The following is a 21,061-nucleotide window of genomic DNA, read 5'->3' as shown; positions in this document are numbered from 1 at the left end:
GAGAGGACCCCTCTCAAGATCAAGGAAAACATGGGCGCCTGGGTGGCTCAGTTGGTTAAGCAACTGCCTTCGGCTCAGGTCATGATCCTGGAGTCCCGGGATCAAGTCCCGCATTGGGCTCCCTGCTCGGCAGGGAGTCTGCTTCTCCCTCTGACCCTCCTCCCTCTCATGCTCTCTGTCTCTCATTCTCTCTCTCTCAAATAAATAAATAAAATCTTAAAAAAAAAAAAAAAAAAAGATCAAGGAAAACAGACCAATGCCCCAGCATGTAATAGTAAAACTCGCAAATCTTAGAACCAAGGAAACCATCTTAAGGGCAGTTAGGGGGAAGAGATTCCTTATGTACAGAGGGAGGAACATCAGAATAATGTCAGACCTATCCACAGAGACCTGGCAAGCCAGAAAGGGCTGGCAAGATATATTCAGGGTACTAAATGAGAAGAACATGCAGACAAGAATGCTTTATCCAGCAAGTCTGTCATTTAGAATGGATGGAGAGATGCAGAGCTTCCAAGACCAGCAGAAACTGAAAGAATATAAGCCAGCCCTGAAAGAAATATTAAGGGGGGTTCTATAAAAGAAGAAAGGCCCCAAGAGTGATATAGAACAGAAATTTACAGAGACAATCTATAGAAACAAGGACTTCACAGGCAACTTGATGACAATAAATTCATATCTTTCAATAATCACTCTCAACGTGAACGGCCTAAATGCTCCCATAAAACAGCACAGGGTTGCAAGATTGGATAAAAAGACAGGACCCATCCATATGCTGTCTATAAGAGACTCATTTTGAACCTAAAGATACATCCAGACTGAAAGTGAAGGGATGGAGATCCATCTTCCATGTCAACAGACCTCAAAAGAAAGCTGGGGTAGCAATTCTTATATCAGACAAATTAGATTTTAAGCTAAAGACTGTAGTGAGAGACACAGAAGAACACTATATCATTCTTAAAGGGTCTATCCAACAGGAAGATCTAACAATTGTAAATATCTATGCCCCCAACATGGGAGCAGCCATCTACATAAGCCAACTGTTAACAAAAATAAAGGGTCATATTGATAACAATACATTAATTTCAGGAGACCTCAGTACTCCAATCTCAGCAATAGACAGATCATCTAAGCAGAAAATCAACAAAGAAACAAGAGTTTTGAATGACACACTGGACCAGATGGACCTCATAGATATACATAGAACATTCCACCCTAAAACAACAGAATACTCATTCTTCTCAAGCACACATGGAACTTTCTCCAGAATAGACCACATACTGGGTCACAAGTCAGGTCTCAACTGATACCAGAAGACTGAGATTATACCCTACATATTCTCAGACTATAATGCTTTAAAGCTGGAACTAAATCACAAGAAAAAAAATTGGAAGAAATTCAAACACTTGGAAGCTAAAGACCACACTGCTCAAGAATGTTTGGGTCAACCAGGAAATCAAAGAAGAACTTAAACAATTCATGGAAACCAAAGAGAATGAAAACACATCGGTCCAAAACCTATGGGATATGGCAAAGGTGGTCCTAAAGGGGAAATACATAGCCATCCAAGCCTCCCTCAAAAAAAAAAAAGAAAGAAAAATCCCAAATTCACCAACTAACTTTATACCTTAAAGAACTAGAGAAAAAGCAACAAAAGATGCCTAAGCCATGCATTAGAAGGTAAATAATTAAGATTAGAGCAGAGATCAATGAATTAGAAACAAGAAATGCAGTAGATCAGATCAATGAAACCAGAAGCTGGTTCTTTGAAAGAATTAATAAGATCAATAAACCGCTGGCCAGAATTATCCAAAAGAAAAGAGAAACGACCCAAATTAATAAAATTATGAATGAAAGGGGAGACATCACAACTAACACCAAGGAAATGGAAACAATTATTAGAAATTATTATCAACAATTATATGCCAATAAATTAAGCAACATGGAAGAAATGGATGCCTTCCTGGAAACCTATTAACTATCAAGACTGAAACAGGAAGAAATTGACAACCTGAACAGGCCAATAACCAGTAATGATTGAAGCAGTGATCAAAAACCTCCCAAAAAACAAGAGTCCAGGGCCTGATGGATTCCCTGGGGAATTCTACCAAACATTCAAAAAAGAAATAATACCTATTCTCCTGAAGCTGTTTCAAAAAATAGAAACAGAAGGAAAGCTTCCAGACTCATTCTATGAGGCCAGCATTACCCTAATTTCTAAACCAAGCAAAGACCCCATCAAAAAGAATTTCAGACCAATATCCTTGATGAATATGGATTCAAAAATAATTAACAAAATCCTAGCTAATAGGATCCAACAATACACTAAAAGGATCATCCACCATGACCAAGTGGGATTTATTCCTGGGATGCAAGTGTGGTTCAACATTCACAAATCAATTAATGTGATAGAACACATTAATAAGAGGAGAAGGAAGAACCATATGGTCCTCCAATTGATGCAGAAAAAGCATTTGACAAAATACAGCATACTTTCCTGATTAAAACTCTTCAGAGTATAGGGATAGAGGGAACATTCCTCAAGTTCATAAAACCCATCTATGAAAAACCCACAGTGAGTATCATCCTCAATGGGGAAAGCTGAGAGCCTTTCCCTTAAGATCAGGAACACGACAAGGATGCCCACTCTTGCCACTATTGTTCAACATAGTACTAGAAGTCCTAGCAACCGCAATCAGACAACAAAAAGAAATAAAAGGTATTCAAATTGGCAAAGAAGAAGTCAAACTCTCTCTCTTCACAGATGACATGATACTTTATGTGGAAAATCCAAGAGACTCCACCCCCAAATTACTAGAACTCATACAGCAATTCAGTAATGTGGCAGGATACAAAATCAATGCACAGAAATCAGTTGCTTTCTTATACACGAACAAGGCAACTGTAGAAAGAGAAATGAGAGAAACAATTCCATTTACAATAGCACCAAAATCCATAAGATATCTCTGAATAAACCTAACCAAAGAGGTAAAGGATCTATACTCTAGGAACTACAGAACACTCATGAAAGAAATTGAAGAAGACACAAAAAAGACGGAAAAATGTTCCACGCTCATGGATCGGAAGAATAAACATTGTTAAAATGTCTATGCTACCCAGAGCAATCTATACCTTCAATGCCATCCAGATCAAAATTCCAGTGACATTTTTCAAAGCACTAGAACAAACAGTCTTAAAATTTGTATGGAATCAGAATAGACCCCGAATCACCAAGGAAATGTTCAGAAAGGAAAACAAAGCTGGGGGCATCACACTGCCTGATTTCAAGCTATATTACAAAGCAGTGATCACCAAGACAACACTGTACTGGCACAAAAACAGACATATAGACCAATGGAACAGAATAGAGAGCCCAGATATGGACCCTCAACTCTATGGTCAAATAATCTTTGATGAAGCAGGAAAAAATATGCAATGGAAAAAAGACAGTCTCTTCAATAAATAGTGCTGGGAAAATTGGACAGCTATATACAGAAGAATGAAACTCGACCATTCTCTAACACCATACACAAAGATAAATTCAAAATGGATGAAAGACCTCAATGTGAGATAGGACCATCAAAATCCTAGAGGAGAACATAGGCAGTAACCTCTTCGACATCGACCACAACAAATTCTTTCAAGATACATCTCCAGAGGTTAGTGAAACAAAAGCAAAAATGAACTTTTGGGACTTCATCAAATAAAAAGCTTCTGCACAGCAAAGGAAACAGTCAACAAAACAAAGAGGCAACCCGCAGAATGGGAGAAGATATTTGCAAATGACACTACAGACAAAGGGCTGATATACAAGATCTATAAAGAACTTCTCAAACTCAACACCCAAAAAACAAATAATCAAGTCAAAGAATGGGCAGAAGACATGAACAGACACTTCTCCAAAGAAGACATACAAATGACTAATAAACACATGAAAAAATGTTCATCATCATTAGCCATCAGGGAAATTCAAATCAAAACCACATTGAGATACCACCTTACACCAGTTAGAATGGCAAAAATTGAGAAGGCAAGAAACAACAAATGTTGGAGAGGTTGTGGAGAAAGGGGAACCCTCTTACACTGTTGGTGGGAATGCAAGTTGGTACAGCCACTTTGGAAAACAGTGTGGAGGTTCCTCAAAAATTTAAAAATAGAGCTAACCTATGACCCAGCAATTGCACTACTAGGTATTTACCCCAAAGACACAGATGTAGTGAAAAGAAGGGCCATATGCACCCCAATGTTCATAGCAGCAATGTCCACAATAGCCAAACATTGGAAAGAGCTGAGATGCCATTCAACAGATGAATGGATAAAGAAGATGTGGTCCATATATACAATGGAATATTACTCAGCCATCAGAAAGGATGAATACCCAACATTTACATCCACATGGATGGGACTGGGGGAGATTATGCCAAGTGAAATAAGTCAAGCAGAGAAAGTCAATTATCATATTGTTTCACTTATTCGTGGAACATAAGGAATAGCATGGAGGACATTAGGAGAATGAAGGGAAAAATGGAGGGGGGGAAATCAGAGGGAGAGATGAACCATGAGAGACTATGGACTCTGAGAAACAAACTGAGGGTTTTAGAGGGGAGGGGGGTGGGGAGATTGATTAGCCTGGTGTCGGGTATTAAGAAGGGCATGTATTGCATGGAGCACTTGGTGTTATACGAAAACAATGAATCATGGAACACTACATCAAAAACTAATAATGTACTGTATGGTGACTAACATAATAAAATAAAATAAAATATTTAAAAAAAGAACATAAAACAACAAAAAAAGAAAATTAGAACTAGAAAATGGAGCAAGAAATAGGATGTGGAGCAAGAATAAAGAACACAAGTGATGGAAATATATTTAGAAATTATAAGTCATAAATATACTAGCAAGGTAAAATTATGTTATAGCCAGCATTAGACTTATGAATTGGTTGGAGTAGTTGTGGTTTCAGGGATACTAAGCAAGGTTAAGATACCAACATAAAAATTAATGCACCAGACTTTCTAAGTGTTATATGGAAACCAAACGGAAAAGCTTTTGTTCTGTGCAAGATAGCTCTATAGTGCACTTATCATATTATGGATTCATTTCCCCCACTGCTCTGTAAGCCACCTGAATGATGACAGATAGAGCCAATGTCTTAATTACATTCTCTAGTGCCTATTACAGAGTTAGGCACCAGTAGGGATGCAGTGCATTTTTATTGAAATCAATGGGAAAAACCTTAAGAGCAATGCTATACTTTTTTTCTTTGTGATATTTGATCTTTTTAGTATTCCTACTATGCAGAGATATTTTTCAGATAATGGGAAACAGCAGAAGATTTTATAATTCATATATTTGGTAACTGTTCTTGTGGTGCTTTTATTATCTATCCTGGTTAGCTAGAAGTAAAAGAAACTTAATTGGGCCTCAGAGAACTTAGGATACAGTGCCATCTTTCCTACTTATGTTTCCTACAAACCACAAGAAGATCATTAACTTTTTCATTTTTCTTTTTACTTCCAAAATTCTGTTTCTGTAAAAGATAAAAATCATCTTCAGGGCAAATGTTGAGTTTCATATTTTCTGTGATTATTAGCTTCACTTTTACAGTTGAAACCAGTTAATAAAATCAAACTCCAGTAGGGGCGCCTGGGTGACTCAATCGGTTAATCGTCTGCCTTCAGCTTAGGTCATGATTCCAGGGTCCTGGGATTGAGCCCCACATCGGGCTCCCTGCTCAGCGGAGAGTCTGCTTCTCCCTCTACCCTTCTCCCCCGCTTGTGATCGCTCTCTCTAATAAATAAATAAAATCTTTAAAAACAAAAATTCAAACTCCAGTAATACTTAGAAAGTGCAGAAAGGCAATAGATCGGTTATTCAGAACACATGTATAATAATAAGTCACTGGTAATACATACCAATCACCATACCTATGCTTATGGGGGTAGCCCTGGATTTTGTAATCAGCAAAAGATCCCACACCTGCTGCCAGTACAAATTATAAGGCTTGAAGAGCTGAGGTGACCAATGAACGAGCCAAGGAGAGCAAACAATCCAGTTTGACTATCCATGCATCAATAATTGTCATTTATCTGAAAAATGAGAACAATGTTTGTAAGCCCCTAAGAAAAGCTCAAGATTCTCACATTACTCCCACCACCTTGTTTTTTACCATCAGTGTGGGAATTAGAGATTATGCTGGGTCAATATCAAGCCTACTGGGTCACAGTAGTAAAGGTCTGAAGTGTCATGAGAAAGAATTACAGCATTCAACCCAAGTTTGGGTAATGTCTCCTATTGTTTCTGTCTCTTATTTCAAAGCTCTTGATGTGGGTACTTGTCAGTAAGGTATGGTTGGGGTACTAAAATTTATCAGGTGAATTTCTTTCTAGAAATAGGTAATGAATTGTATTGATCCTCTAGCACATTTACAATCCACAAGTTTCTACATGGAATTATCAGGATCCCGTATTACTGAGAATAACTTCACTAATGGAAATGAGGTAGGCTCATACAAGGCCATGAAACTATATAAGAACCATAGTGTTTCATTTTAATCCCTTTGTCATTTTTTAGTATATTGTTTTAGTTATTTTCTTAGTGGTTGTTCTGGAGATTAAAATTACCATCTTAATTTATAGCAATCTAGTTTGGATCAATAACAATTTAATTTCAATTGTATATAAAACTTTGCTAGTATACAGCTAGCTCTGTTCCATCTTCATCCTTTGTTCTGTTGTTATGCAGACTATATCTTTATCCGTTGTTTGCCTATCAACAGAGATTTTTAATTTTTAAGGTTATCCATTCTCTTTTAAATCTGATAGTAGAAAGAATAATTATAATAGAAAAATATATTTGTATTGTCTTTTATATGTACCTATGTTTTACCTTTACTGGCACTATTTATTTCTTCATATGTATTTTTGGAAAATATTTTCCATGCTGGGTGACATTGAATTAGGTGCTCCAGACTGTCTTTCAAGTAAGAGTCCTTCAGGAAACCACTGGGCAAGTCAGATAATGACAGTTCTCTGGGAACTAAGCTCTGAAGGAATTCCAACCCTGTTCTGCCCCCCTCTGGTGGCCGTTAGGCTGTTGGTGTTCACTGTAATTACAGGGTGCTGGTTTTCAAGACTACCACAGAGCTGGAAGGGGGAATAGGTATGAGGCATGTCAAAACACCGCAAAGCTTGCGGTTGCTATCCAGATTTAGCCATTTTTATTGAATAAATCCTTCCTGAGTCCTTACTTGTAAGCCTTTGGTTAATTACCAGAGGGGTGAAATATTGATTCTAACATTTTTGGCCAAATTATTATTATTGCTTTTATGAAATAAAATATTTTTGGAAGTCCTTACTTTGCCATTTTTGCTGACATCTTGTTTAGTGTTTTAAATGATTATTTATTTTTAGAGTAGAAGAAAATATGGTGTATTTTTTATTATGGGTATTCATTCTTCATTTATTAGATGTTATTCTGTGTTAGTGAACTTTAGTGAGCAATAAAGTAGAGTGAGCAAAATTTGAAATATAAAATAGAAATAGAACAATTTTGGCTTTGAATTTGGCATAACTTTTGGGTAAGTGTAATTGATTTTTTGACTATTTCAGAGTTTTGGGGGGATGGCAGACAACATTTATTCTTATAAACATTGGGAGATTTAACTCCTTATCTCATTGGTTTTAGATAGTTGTATAGTATTGGTACAGATTGTGAAGTGGCCCCATGGAGGGGTGAGTAGAAATTTATCTGATTGATATTTCTCTGATCTTCTTCAAGGAAGGTAACAGTTCTGCTGATTAATGTGAGTCAAGCCCATTGTGTCTTCAGTGATTATCAACTTTCCCTCACAGGATAACTCTTAAAAAAGAAGATTATAATTTATTTAGTCTCCGGTGGAGCACTGACAATGTTATTTTTAAGATACGTACAGGCAGCTAATATTGAGAGAAATTGTGTTAAAGACATGAGAAGCTCCCTCCAAGTACCTCTCACATCCACCCCCAAAAACAAATAGTTAAAGGAGTGTTGATAAAGATCTAGGCTATTTCTTAAGCTTTGGTATTGAGCATAAATTATCAGGGTCTTTTTATTTTATTTATTCGTTTGTTTGTTTTAGAGAGGAAGAGAGATGGGGAGGGGCAGAGGGAGAGGGAGTGAGAGAATCTTAGGTTCTATACCCAGCATGGAGCCCGCCCGACTCAGGGCTGGATCTCACAACCCTGACAGCGTGACCTGAGCTGAAATCAAGATACTTAACTGACTGAACCACCCAGGTGCCCCTCAGTGTCATTTTGGAGAAGGAAGGGAAAAATGAAGGCGGGGGGAGAAATCGGAGTGGGAGACGAACCATGAGAGACTATGGACTCTGAGAAACAAACAGGGTTTTAGAGGGGAGGGGGTGGGGGGGATGTGTTAGCCTGGTGATGGGTATTAAAGAGGGCGCATACTGCATGGAGCACTGGGTGTTATACGAAAATGAATCATGAAACACTACATCAAAAACTAATGATGTACTGTATGGTGACTAACATAACATAATAAAATTAAATTTAAAAAAAGGCCTAGAATGAATAAATTGGACCATATTATCATAGATTTTAAAGGAAACCCTCCCTCTCTTTTGTGTACCCTTGTTCCCTTCCTTGAAGTTCAAATAGTAAAATACAAAAAAAATAAAAAGTAGATTTTGTTTTAGGAGAAGATACAGAAATGGAAGCTACTTGATATGTTTTAGTTCCAGTCCTTAGATCTACCTGTGCTTGGAAAGACAAATTTTTGTAGCTTTACACGGTGCTACCAACATCATCAGGCCTATATGTTTTCAACCATACCAGCAAGTAACTGCTAAGTATGTCTTTGCTCAGCCACATATTTTGTGCACCTGTCCATTTATATTCCTCAGTGACTAACAAGGTATGACAGCATTTTGTTGCTCAGAATCTGACACTCCTTTAGTCAAAGTTGGATTTACTTTTTACTATTTTTTTAGTCAAGGTTTGGGTTTACTTGCTACAGCCAAGGAGAACACACAAGGCAAGACTGGGCATCTCAGAAAGATGGTGGTAGCATGGATTCATTCATAGATTTGAATTTGTGTTAACTGATTTTGATAAGAATACAAGGAAGTGGGTTTTCTTTGCTCTGAAATGGGTGCAATTGAAAAATGGTGTTAATTATGTTATTGGTTACCTTAATGTCCTCCATTTAGGATGTGCACAGAACAGAGCAAGTGTACCGCTGTAATTGGTGAAAAAGCAGCAACCACCCTTGTTTGCTGCGAGAGAGGTATGGTGGTCCTTTTGTTGTTGCATAGTATTTTTGTCTTGTCTGTGCTCAGACATGATTGCAGCATGGTCTCGTTTTGGTTTTTCTCAATTACAGTAATTTTGTATCGATGTTCTGTGAAATTGTTTATGTTCATCAGGGACATATATGGCCAGCTCCCAGCAGTTGGCTAAAAGGAATGCATTTTTCTTTCCCACCTCTATTAAAATATCTGGTGTGGGTTTTCTTTTGTTGATTGGACTCTAGAGCAGCAAGTTTCATCAATACATATCTTTATAAAAAAAATTAAATGACTTCGAAATATCTACTTTCTGTTAGCCTTCATCTATTCTTTTTTAACCCATGTCATTGCATTAGGATGATGAAAATTATAAAACTGACTGAGTGGAAGGTAGACTAAAATGTCATATTTCAGCTAATTAGAAATCTGCAAGATATTACATTAGGTTAAAATAGAGGATATGACAACTTTTGGGCAATAATTTAATCTTCCAAAATATATATGAAGGCGAGAAACAATAGGAAACTATTTCTAGGCACAAAATCTAATCAGCAAGAAAGAATGAGTAAAATGAAAGTGGTGAGATATTTTGAGAGGTTCTTGCTGTCTTGGGGCTTATGATGTCAGGAAGAGATGTCTTCATAATCATACTCCTTTCTACCTTCTTTCTTCCTTATCAAGGTGTGCAATGTCACTTTTCCTGTATATTGCTACCTGCTCCATCTTTGCCCTAGATACAAGGTCTTCCTGTATTCTCTGGGTCCTCCATTTATAAAATACATATTTTTTTATATGTAATTATGCTATCACTATCTAAATCTCATTTCCCTATTATTTTTGTTTCATTTTTGTTTATTATCATGTACTTATAAACCCATTTGATAAACCTAGGAATTATCCTTACTTCTTTTTTTCTACCTTACTTCCTTATTGAGCTTCTAAACAATTAAAGAATCATTCCTCTCTCTATATGCCCACTATCACAGCCTGCACTCAAAAACATATCATCTCTATATTTCATTATGAATTATATCCATATTTTAGACCTAAATAGAACATAAAATATAACAAATCCTCTGCATCAAATGATATCAAATCTAATGTCAAAGCCTCATATTTTCCCACAATTTTATCAGAGCAAACCAAAATAAAACATTACACATACACCTGAGCCCTGCCGAATGCCTTTCCTCATTCTCATTCCTTCCTTCCCATTCTCCTTCCGCTAGTATTATCCCTCAGGCAGACCTCTGCTCTAGATGGTAACTGGACACGTAGGCTCTAGTCCTATTTACCCTCTATCATTTATTCACATAAATTGCAGACTGAAGTATCACAAACATAATCCAATTAAGTCAAATATCCAGATTTAAAACTCTCCAATGGTTCCTTGACTCCTATAGTTTGAGTCTTTTGCCATGGACTTTATCAGATTTGTGACAATCTCCCTTTGCTAATGAATTCATGCTCTAGCACTACCCAAATTCGTGGCATAAACATCAAAATGCATGTTTAGTAAAATGCTGTGTAACAGTAATGATGAGCTGTAGACTAGAAATTGTAGCCACAGAGATTAACCGTAGAGTTGTCATTAGCAAGCCATGTCACATTGGGCCGATCATTTAACTTCTCTGTGTCTCAGGGTCTTATCCGTAAAATGTCACAATGAAACACAAATGCTGTCACAAAATGCAAAGATATACACAGAGAGCATTTCTGAAAGAAATGTTTCAACTATTCGACCAATCAAATATTTAAGCAATAAAATACCTGAAACTTTAATCTGCATTTTTATCTAGCAATAGAACTAACACTTGTAAAGTACTTATTAGACTATCTAATATAATTACCTCACCTTTTAAAATATAGTTACTAGCACTGTCAGTTAGTGGATGAGGAAACTCAGGCTTAAAACATTAAACATTCATTCATGTAGTTAACCATTCAATCAGTATTCACTGAGTACCTGTTTTGTACTGGAGAATTTTCTAGCAACATGGATACAAGTGTGAATAGATTAGGCACACAAGGAATCTCATTTAGTAATTTGTGGGCTCATGTTAAACTCATATAGGTCTTACTCCAATGTTGTTTCATATCTCAGTTTGGCCTCAATAGCAGATTTCCAGGCAGAAAATGAGCTAAACAGAAAGATACTTTTTTTAAGGAATTTTTTTCCCAAATACTAAGATAATTATGAAAACAATGGCAAGTTATATTATGTAATGAAAGGCAGTAATAAACAATAGAATTGGATGGAGTCTAATTAGATATACACATAGATGTTCATGTATGTCGTGCTTTTCAATAACTTTAATCATTTCCAAATTTTCTGAATTTTTCTTTGAAGTGCCTGCTGAATTTGCTGTGTCCTATGCTTCTTACTGCCAACACTCTAAGCTTGCAACACTTTATTCTTGGATAATACAATGACCTCCTGATGGGCATTCTTTCTTATCTCCAGCTTCCAGTTCATCCTGAATTGCAAGTCATAAAGGCAGATTTCAGGATGCCAATTCCATGCTTCAGCCTGCCTCATGGCTTTTTATGCAATGTCAGGTGTAGTCCAAGCTTCTCATCTTAAAATTCAAGGCTTTTCATTATATCATTCTTCTTAAAGCCTAGCACTTACTCTAGAATGTACATACTTTTCTCCCAGTGAGGCAGATCCCCTTGCATACAGTCTTCTCTTCCAGGGTGGTTGTGATTAAACATGTAAGTTGTCACAGTTTAAAATTAGCCTCAGATTGTTATATTTCTAGTTCAGGATTTCCCTAACATCCTCTTTCTCTAGCCATTGATTATGTGATCTTATATTGTTCTTTAATTATTGTAATGCTATTTTTTTTCTCCAGAAGGGTTGAAAACGACTTGAGAACTGGTATTATAGCACATGCATTCTTTAAATATACCTTAAAAGTATCTGTTTATTTAAACATAGTGTCTAGATTATTTAAGCTGATAATTTACCTGAAATAATTTTACAAAAATTGCTGTTATACTTACAATTAGCAAAAGAAGAAAAATAATCAAATGACATAAATTGTAAATATACCCACAGATACTCACTTCATCAAACAACTATCCTAAAAAATGCTGGTAACCTGGAACATTATTTATAAAAGAGCATTTTCTTATTTAAAATCATGCTTAATGAACACATGAATATAATTCAAGATAATTTAAAAACAAATATGTGTATCTTGTATTTTGTTTAGCTACACCATAAAACTCACTTGAAGTACAAAGTATAAGAATACAATACTATTGAATGTTCACTGGAATGCTTCTACATTTGACAGATTTTACAATAACAGATACATAATATTTGTTTAGAAAGGCCTATATATACATATTTGCACATATTGTAAAAGCTCCCATTCATCTGTGAGTTAAAATCTAATAAAACAGAAAGGGATGAATTTAACAATGTACGAAATGTTTTCAAAAGAATGTATCATAGACAAACAATCGAGCAATGATTATATTCGTAATTTAGGTATTTGTTTTGGTAAGCAGATTAAAATTCCTCCTTATAATTTTCTTGTTCCTTGATTTTCTGTAAAATTGAAACAAGAAAATACTTGACATTTCATTGATTTGGATCTCCTTTTTCCCAGGAATTACTGAAACTGAAGTTAAATGAATAATTTAATTTAAAATCCACACATTGTAGTATATAACATATAAGGTTCTTGTTTGAATTTCACTGTTTGCCACACATTAAAAAGCACTATTTTAAGGCTGTGGAAGATGCTCCCATATTATCCCTAAGCACCTATTTTTTAGAAGGATTTGTGGCCTTCTGTGCCACTGATGATAAGGGATTTCATTGTTCTTGTTTTCATACTCAGCCTGACCTATTCATCCTAAATAAGCTAATCCTGGAGAGAGTTTTGCTTCACGCATAAAATGATCAACACAGGGATGGAAAGCAAATCGACCACCACACATGCAAAAACTGATAGAAGGGACAAGTAGAGTGTTATAGCCATGGAAGCAAAGTTTCAAATCATCTTCCCCCTAAAATCAAGATCCATTTTAAGAAATGTCATCATTGGTGATAATTTATTTGAGCACCACAAATTGATGTTACATAGAATATGACATAGATAGCTTTATATAACATGCAACTGTTGACAAGGTTCTGATTCAGAGATAAAATTATCCAAGAAAAGACAGTGTTAAAAGAGGAAAAATAAAAGGATGGCAAGAACTTATAAATATGATGTTAAGGACTCCTACTTTCTTTAGGGTTTGCTCTTGTAATTGATACTAAATTTGAATTCAGAGTATGAAAATATCGTCTTTGATAAAAGACTTGGCCAAGAGTCAAGGAAACTTTTCTCCCAACTTAGCACATCTCCCTAAATGCACTATTATCACCTACCATCTGGAAGGAAGCTTCCACCAACTAATGATCTGCCTCATTAATCTCAGGAACCAAAATTTGTCGTCCTAAAACCATCCTGAGCTGGAATGATTCCTGTTCTAAAAATAATCAGGGCTTTTGATAAGAACTACATCGAAGGGCTTCAAGTTAAGCCAACTTAGTTGGATCTAAGTACAGAATGGCCAATATCAAAGATGGTTTGCATGAATATAGACATATTGGTAAACAGAAGATGGAAGAACACTTGGCATATGAAAGTATTGGGTTCTCTCATTAGCATATCTTTTTATTTTAATGTAAGCAATATTTCTTGGGAGATATTTTTATTGGATTAAAATATATTTCTTTTAAACTTGAAAATATTTTCAATAAAAGAAACATGTCACTCAGCCAAATCCTTAAGCTTGAGCTGAGCAATTGGAACAGAAATATAATAAAGGTTATATTATCATTAATGTATTCAGATATTGTTAATTCCTCATTCAAGTGTTATAATGGTAACAAGAGGCTTAATCTTTTAAATGGCATTTGAAAGCCTTCAACTGACTGATTTACAGAACACAGATTATAATGAACAGAAATTGTGACTTATTCACAAAGGTAAAAGAATTCATACCAGGATACTGTATGGTGTCCCCTTAGATGCTAAGTCCATACTTCATATTCTTGGATGTAGAAAATAAATAAAAATTTGACTAAATTTCTACTCTTTTTATTGAAAATATCCTGGATTCCATTGTGATAGAAAATTGAGGAAGTAATACCTGTTCTTTTGGATACAGATCATTTGAGTTAAGTATTCCAAATATAACTTTATATAATTAATGACTAGCTTTAAACCATTGCCATTAGATTCATCTTCTATTTCACTTCTTTTAATATCTAATCAATGGAGTAATTGTGAAGCTCTGTGGGACTACGATAAACACACACAGGTTTTGAAGAACATTTCAGATTTTAAACTGATTAACCTTAAATATCTACTGCTTGTATCAGACCTAAAAGTTTTAATGCAGCTTTCAAGAAGTAGTTTTTGCAAAACACACACACACACACACACACACACACACACACACACACTATAAATTTAGTTATTATGGTAACCATTGGTTTTGGAAATACCACCTGCACACCTGCGTCCATGAGTTTACTCCTCAGGAAGTGAACATGCACATATGATCTCAATCACATGTGGAATTTAAGAAACAAAACAGAGGATCATAGGGAAGGGAGGGAAAAATAAAATAAGATAAAATCAGAGGAGAGACAAGCCATAAGAGATTCTTAACTCCAGGAAACAAACTGAGGGTTGCTGGATGGGAGGTGGTGGGGGGATGGAGTGATGGGCATTAAGGAGGGCACTTGATGTAATGAACACCAGGTGTTGTATGCAACTGATGAGTCACTACGCTCTAACTCTGAAACTAAGAATACACTCTATGTTAATTAATTGAATTAAAATAAAATGATTTTTTTAAAAAAGTGAACATGCACTTTGTTTCCAGTGACAGCTTAGCTTCAGATTTCTGTCTGTGACTGCTTTCTTACCCTAAAAATGGTCTTATAGACCCTGAGTTTAAGAGCATACAAGACACAGAGATTGAGTTGAGTGATTCTTGAAAAGGGACGTAATTCTTAATAAAAAAATCCTATGGCACAGAATATGTTGAACCTCTTGCATAATACAGAGGACTACCTCATATAAACAATATTAGTGATAAATCTGTGACACATACTCCTCCCCAAAATTAGGGAGCATAGGTATAAGAGAAGTACTGCTATGATATATTAAATCCCCTCCTGCTCTTTGCTTCAATTTCACATTAAATATATCCCTGTATCTTAATTTAAATAAAATTGGAATTTCTTTCAACCTTAGCATCTGTTTGTATACTATGTAATTGCCAGCTGAAATCCACCAGAAGTATGCAGAAACATGAACAAAAAGTTAATAATAACAACAGCAACACAACAAAAGAGAAGCAAAATAAAAAACAAAATTATCCATAGTCATCTTACACAAAAGGTTTATTAGAATGAATTACAGGCCAAAAGAATCTGAACATTCAGGATGAGTTAGGATCCTGGTGGAAGTCTGCTCAAACCAATAGATTACTTCCAAGGATAATATTTTTTAAATGTATAAATAAATTACTTAACACTTTAAAGAAAACCAATTATATTTAATTAAGGTTATATCCATGGAAATTTTGGTTGTCTTTGGTCATTTAAAGAAACTCCAAATGACATGAAGGCAGTACAAATAAAGAAAAATATAGGCATACAGCAAATATATTTAAGAGGTAGAAATTATAGAACTTTCTGATGGAAAACATTGGGGAGAGGTGATTGAGAGTGAGGTAGTTAGCAGAGGAAAGACTCAGTTTCAATTTAAATGGTAGTGTGGGTGGATGCTGATAATTGGTTGGTAGATTTGGAGAGGCTGTATGTCTCGAAAATATTGATAGTGATAGTATGGTAGATTCAAAAAGTTCCATCTTGGCCCCATGAGTTTTGGAATGCCTTGTAGGTTTTCAAAGGAAGCCATCAAACAGGCAGTTGGAAGTATAAGTTTGAATGTTAGATGAGAGTTTAGGCTATAAAAGCATATCGATAAGCCAATAGCAGATAGATGGGTTTTAAAACCATGAACTTGAGTAAGATCATACAGAAGAGAAAGTAGAATGAAAAAAGAGTCCAGGATTGAGTCCTGAGGTAATCCATCACTTAAATGTTGAGCAAAGGAGAAGTGACCATTAAAGGAAACAGTGGGGAAAAAATTATGAAAGAGAACTGTAAGCTAATTAAAGAAACTATTCCCAGAAACAAAGAAGTTGTCAACTGGATCAAAGTCTCTGAGATGATGGGTAAGAAGAGAGTGGATATATTACTTTGCTTCAGAAAATTTAGCTCATTGGTAATGTTTATACAGCACACACACACACACACACACACATGCACATACTTTCTAGTGGAATGGGATGGGCTGAAACTGAAAAGCATTAGGGTCAGGAGTAAATTGAAGGTGAGATAGAACAGGCAGCTCTTCTAGGGATTTTGGCTGTGAAAGAAAGTAGAGAAGTGAACAGTAGCTGATGACAATAAGGAAAAAGAAGAATGTATGTTTTAGAATGGGAAATAAAGGATATTTATAATCTAAGGTAATCTATTGGAGAAAGACTAATCATATCATTCTGTGAATAGAACCAAAGAAGTTAACATAAGACTTTAAAAATAAATCTTTGAAAGGAACACATTATAGAGGCTCCAAAATAACTTAAAAGAAAGAATAATGAAGTTTTTAATTATACCACTATCAAAATAATTATCATTATTATTCACTATTATTTTTTAAGTGCTTACTTTTCTATGGTCACAGAGATGTTTTATGAATCATATCTCCAAATTTTACAGTGGCCATTAAAAAATGTTATTTTCAGGGGCACCTAGGTGGTGCAGTTGGTTAAGTGGCCGATTCGGTTTGGCTCAACTCGTGATCTCAGGGTCTAGAGATCAAGGCCCTGGCATCAGTGGGGAGTCTGTTTAAGACTCTCTCTCGCTCTGCCCCACTGTGCTCTCTCTCTTTCTCAAATAAATAAATCTTTTAAGAAATGTTATTTTCATTTACACATGAACAAACTGAGGCACTTAGACATGTATGTATAGCATTCAATTCTTTGACACCTCGTCACTATGGACTGAATGTTTATATCTCCCACAATTCATATGTTGAAACTCTAACCCCCAATTGATGGTACTTGGTTGGGTCAGTGGGCTCTGAGAGGTAACTAGGTTTAGATGAGGTCATGAGGGTAGAATCCTCACAATGGGATTACTCACTATGTAAGAAGAGACCAGAGAGCTAACTTTCTCTCTCCACCATGTGAAGATACAGCAGGGAGGGGGCCATCTGCAAACCAAAGGAGGCCCCTCACGAGAACCCTATTACGCTAGCATCCTGATCTCAGACTTTCAGCTTCCAGGACGATAAGAAATAAATTTCTGTTGTTTAAGCCACCCAGTTTATGATATTTTTGTTATAATACCCCAAGCTGAATAAGATATCCACAGTCCATTTTTACATAAAGACCCATATAGGGGCGCCTGGGTGGCTCAGTTGGTTAAGCGTCTGCCTTCAGCTCAGGTCATGATCTCAGGGTCCTGGGATCGAGTCCCGTATCGGGCTCCCTGCTCAGTGGGGAGTCTGCTTCTCCCTCTGCCTGCCACTCCCCCTGCTTGTGCTCACTCTCTCTCTCTGTCAAATGGATAAATAAAATCTTAAAAAAAAGACTAATATAACTTAACCTCTTCAGTGCACCTGATAACTATGTGATTAAATTTTTTCTAAAAGTTGGTTTAAGGAAAACCAGTTCTGTAAGAAACAGTTGTGCATAATACACACACACACACACACATTATAAGGTCAAATGTGTGGGAAGCCATGTTGGTTTTTGTTTTTTTTTTCCAGATAAATTATATTTTTTTCAAGATTCGCCAAAGGATTTTAATGTAACTCCAGATAAATTCTTATAACAAGATTTCTTAGATCTTCTGATAGCTAACAATCATTTTGAATTTCCAAAGGGACATTAGCAAAGGTGACTTCCATGTACAATGGTGCAGATTGTGCATTAATGTCTCTATGATGACATTCCTTGATATGTTCCCCTGAGTGTTCTGTTCCTATATACTGCTATTCAGTCTTATTTTGACATAAAAATAAAACTTTTCTTTTTCCTTTTAAAGATTTTATATATTTATTTGTCAGAGAGAAAGAGAGAGAGCACAAGCAGGGGGAGCAGGAGAGAGAGAAGCAGACTCTCCACTGAGCAAGGAGCCAGATACGGGACTCCATCCCAGGACCCTGGGATCATGACCTGAGCCCAAGGCAGATGCTTAACTGACTGAGCCACTCAGGTGTCCCAAAGCTTTTCTTTTTCTTACAAACTTCAAGGGACAAGAATTCAGCCAGGGCTTACTTCAGGAATTGTTGACATTTTACTAATTATACATTCTATAATTATTATGTAATATATACTAATGTTTGAGAACATACTACATGGCTGATACTGTTCCCAGACCCTGTAGTTCACATATATCAAAATGTCAATCATGACATTTTGCAAATTTTGTATATGAAGAAGCTGAAGATCCAGACATATTGAGTATCTTTTACAAGGTCTTACAGTGGTTAAGTTTCTAACTAAATTTTGAACTCAGCTCTCTGTGACTTCAAAGCCCATAATTTTTCTGTGGTATCATATAGTGATTTTGTTATCCTATTTCAGTTTGTTTAAACCTCTAATTTACTGGTTCATTGAATTTATTCTTCTCATATCAGGCTGAAATAGAACTTTTTAATAACTCAGAAGATAAATGGTCTTTCTATAGCTCAGCAGAAAAATTTATTCTTTCCAAAATGGGACTCAAATATTGATACTTTATTGCCTATTTGGTGGTTTGGTGTACCACCAAAAATTTTGTATAAGATAACATTGACACCCAGGATTTTCATTTTATAAAAAGGGAGTATCCCATAGTCACTATGAAAGAAAAAGAAAAGAAAGAAAAAAAGAACGAAAGAAAGAAAGAAAGAGAGAAAAAGAGAGAGAGAGAAAGAGAGAGAGAAAGAAAGAAAAGACAGAACTCCCTTCCAAACATTGGTGGGAGCAGTCATCCAAGCATTCCCCTTACCTGTAAAATGAAATGAGAAAGCCTAACTTTTCCCTGGATGCTGTATTCACAGACACAGTCATAAGCCATCCCTGCAGAGTTATAGAAATGATTGGCTTTTTTGTTCCCTGGGAGACATTTTTTTCCATTTCTATTCCTTGTTGTTTTATTCCTCTGAAAGCTTTTTAAGGCTTGTTTACTTACTCACCTGCAGTTAAAACTTGTTTTCATAGATAGGTGGTAAGGCTTTTTTTCGGTGCCAGTTTTAACTTACTTTATTCTTTAGAAGAAATCACTTTGATTTTTCCCATATATAGAATTATAATCTTCAGAAAGTATTTTTAAGAGCAATTTCTGTGTATTTATCTGAGGGTTATCTTTGGTTTTGCTAAACATTAGTACTAGGCTGGATGTTTATATGCTAACAGTTTCTCCCATCTTTTGGATGGTACCCTAAAACCTTCAAAACACAAAAATACATGTGAGTGGAAGTCATTATTTGGCTTCTTATTGTTAAGTCAATTTCTAAAGTCTTGCTGTGGAATCCACTTTCTGAAGGAACTTGTCTACAGCAGAGTATTTTCATACTATAATAACCCCACTACAGTAGAGACTGCTTTTGATTTTTTTTTTAATAGAAAGACCTACAAGATTATATATACTCATTGGTTATAAGTGTTAGACTATTTTGTTTTGTGATTTAGTAAATCCATGGACTTTTTCCTATGGAATGTTTATTTTAAATTTATTTGATTAAACTGACAGAACTCAAAATATAATTAAAATAGTTTTGGAATAAAACAATGCTTTCCAAATAATGCTTTCATGTTACAAATAAACATTTATGATTTGCAAAACATTTGATATAATACTATAGACTTCATTGATGGCCAGCTAATTACTGAGCCCTGTATTTATTTAAAAATACAGGTAGATAGAAATACAGATATTCCTACTGATCCCAGGCAGGTAAAATCATATCTCAGAACTTTCAACTAAGTCTTAATGACTTTATATTTTCAGGTATTTTTTTCAAGTATATTAATAAAAAGTTTGATTCTACTTTTGATGTTTGGACTGCTGACAGCTTTCAAGCCCCACCCCTCCTTCTTCCAATCTCCCCCAGCTTGACATGTAAGAGCAAAACCCATGCATTTCTTCCTTTGGGCCCAGCAGGAACTTCAAAGCAGGTAAGCCCCAGCCAGGAAGTAGGAACCCTCATTCCATGCCCACTTACTTACCATAGTAACCCTCCAAGCCACCAGCTACTCCCTGTCTTTCAAACCATTTTCAAACCAGCTTGGGAGGCTGCCCTGCTCTTCATAAAACTTCATTCCTGTGAGTACTAAATCATTTCGTGTCTTCTCCATGCCTGTGCAGTTTCATCACTAACATCCAAACCAGTGGGGCATTGATCCTGCCCCCTGCAGGGAAACCACAGCATACTTAACAATCTTCATGATATCACCATGCACTCAGTTTTCTACTTTTAAATATTTGAATTCAAATATGGAAAACTTTTAATATTGCCAACATTTCTTGTATGTTAGAGGATGACTAAGCTCTTTGCATATGCTCCGAACACCACACAGTCTCAGTGATTTCAGGCATATGTCACCATCTATAAAGTGGAATTCTTGAGTTGCTTGTTGTTCAAGTCACTTACGAGTGCCATGTTGGAAGTGTGGATTCCTGGGATATATGCC

Source organism: Halichoerus grypus, chromosome 7, assembly GCF_964656455.1.
Source record: "Halichoerus grypus chromosome 7, mHalGry1.hap1.1, whole genome shotgun sequence".
Classification (NCBI taxonomy): Eukaryota; Metazoa; Chordata; class Mammalia; order Carnivora; family Phocidae; genus Halichoerus; species Halichoerus grypus.
This window is presented reverse-complemented; position numbering follows the sequence as displayed.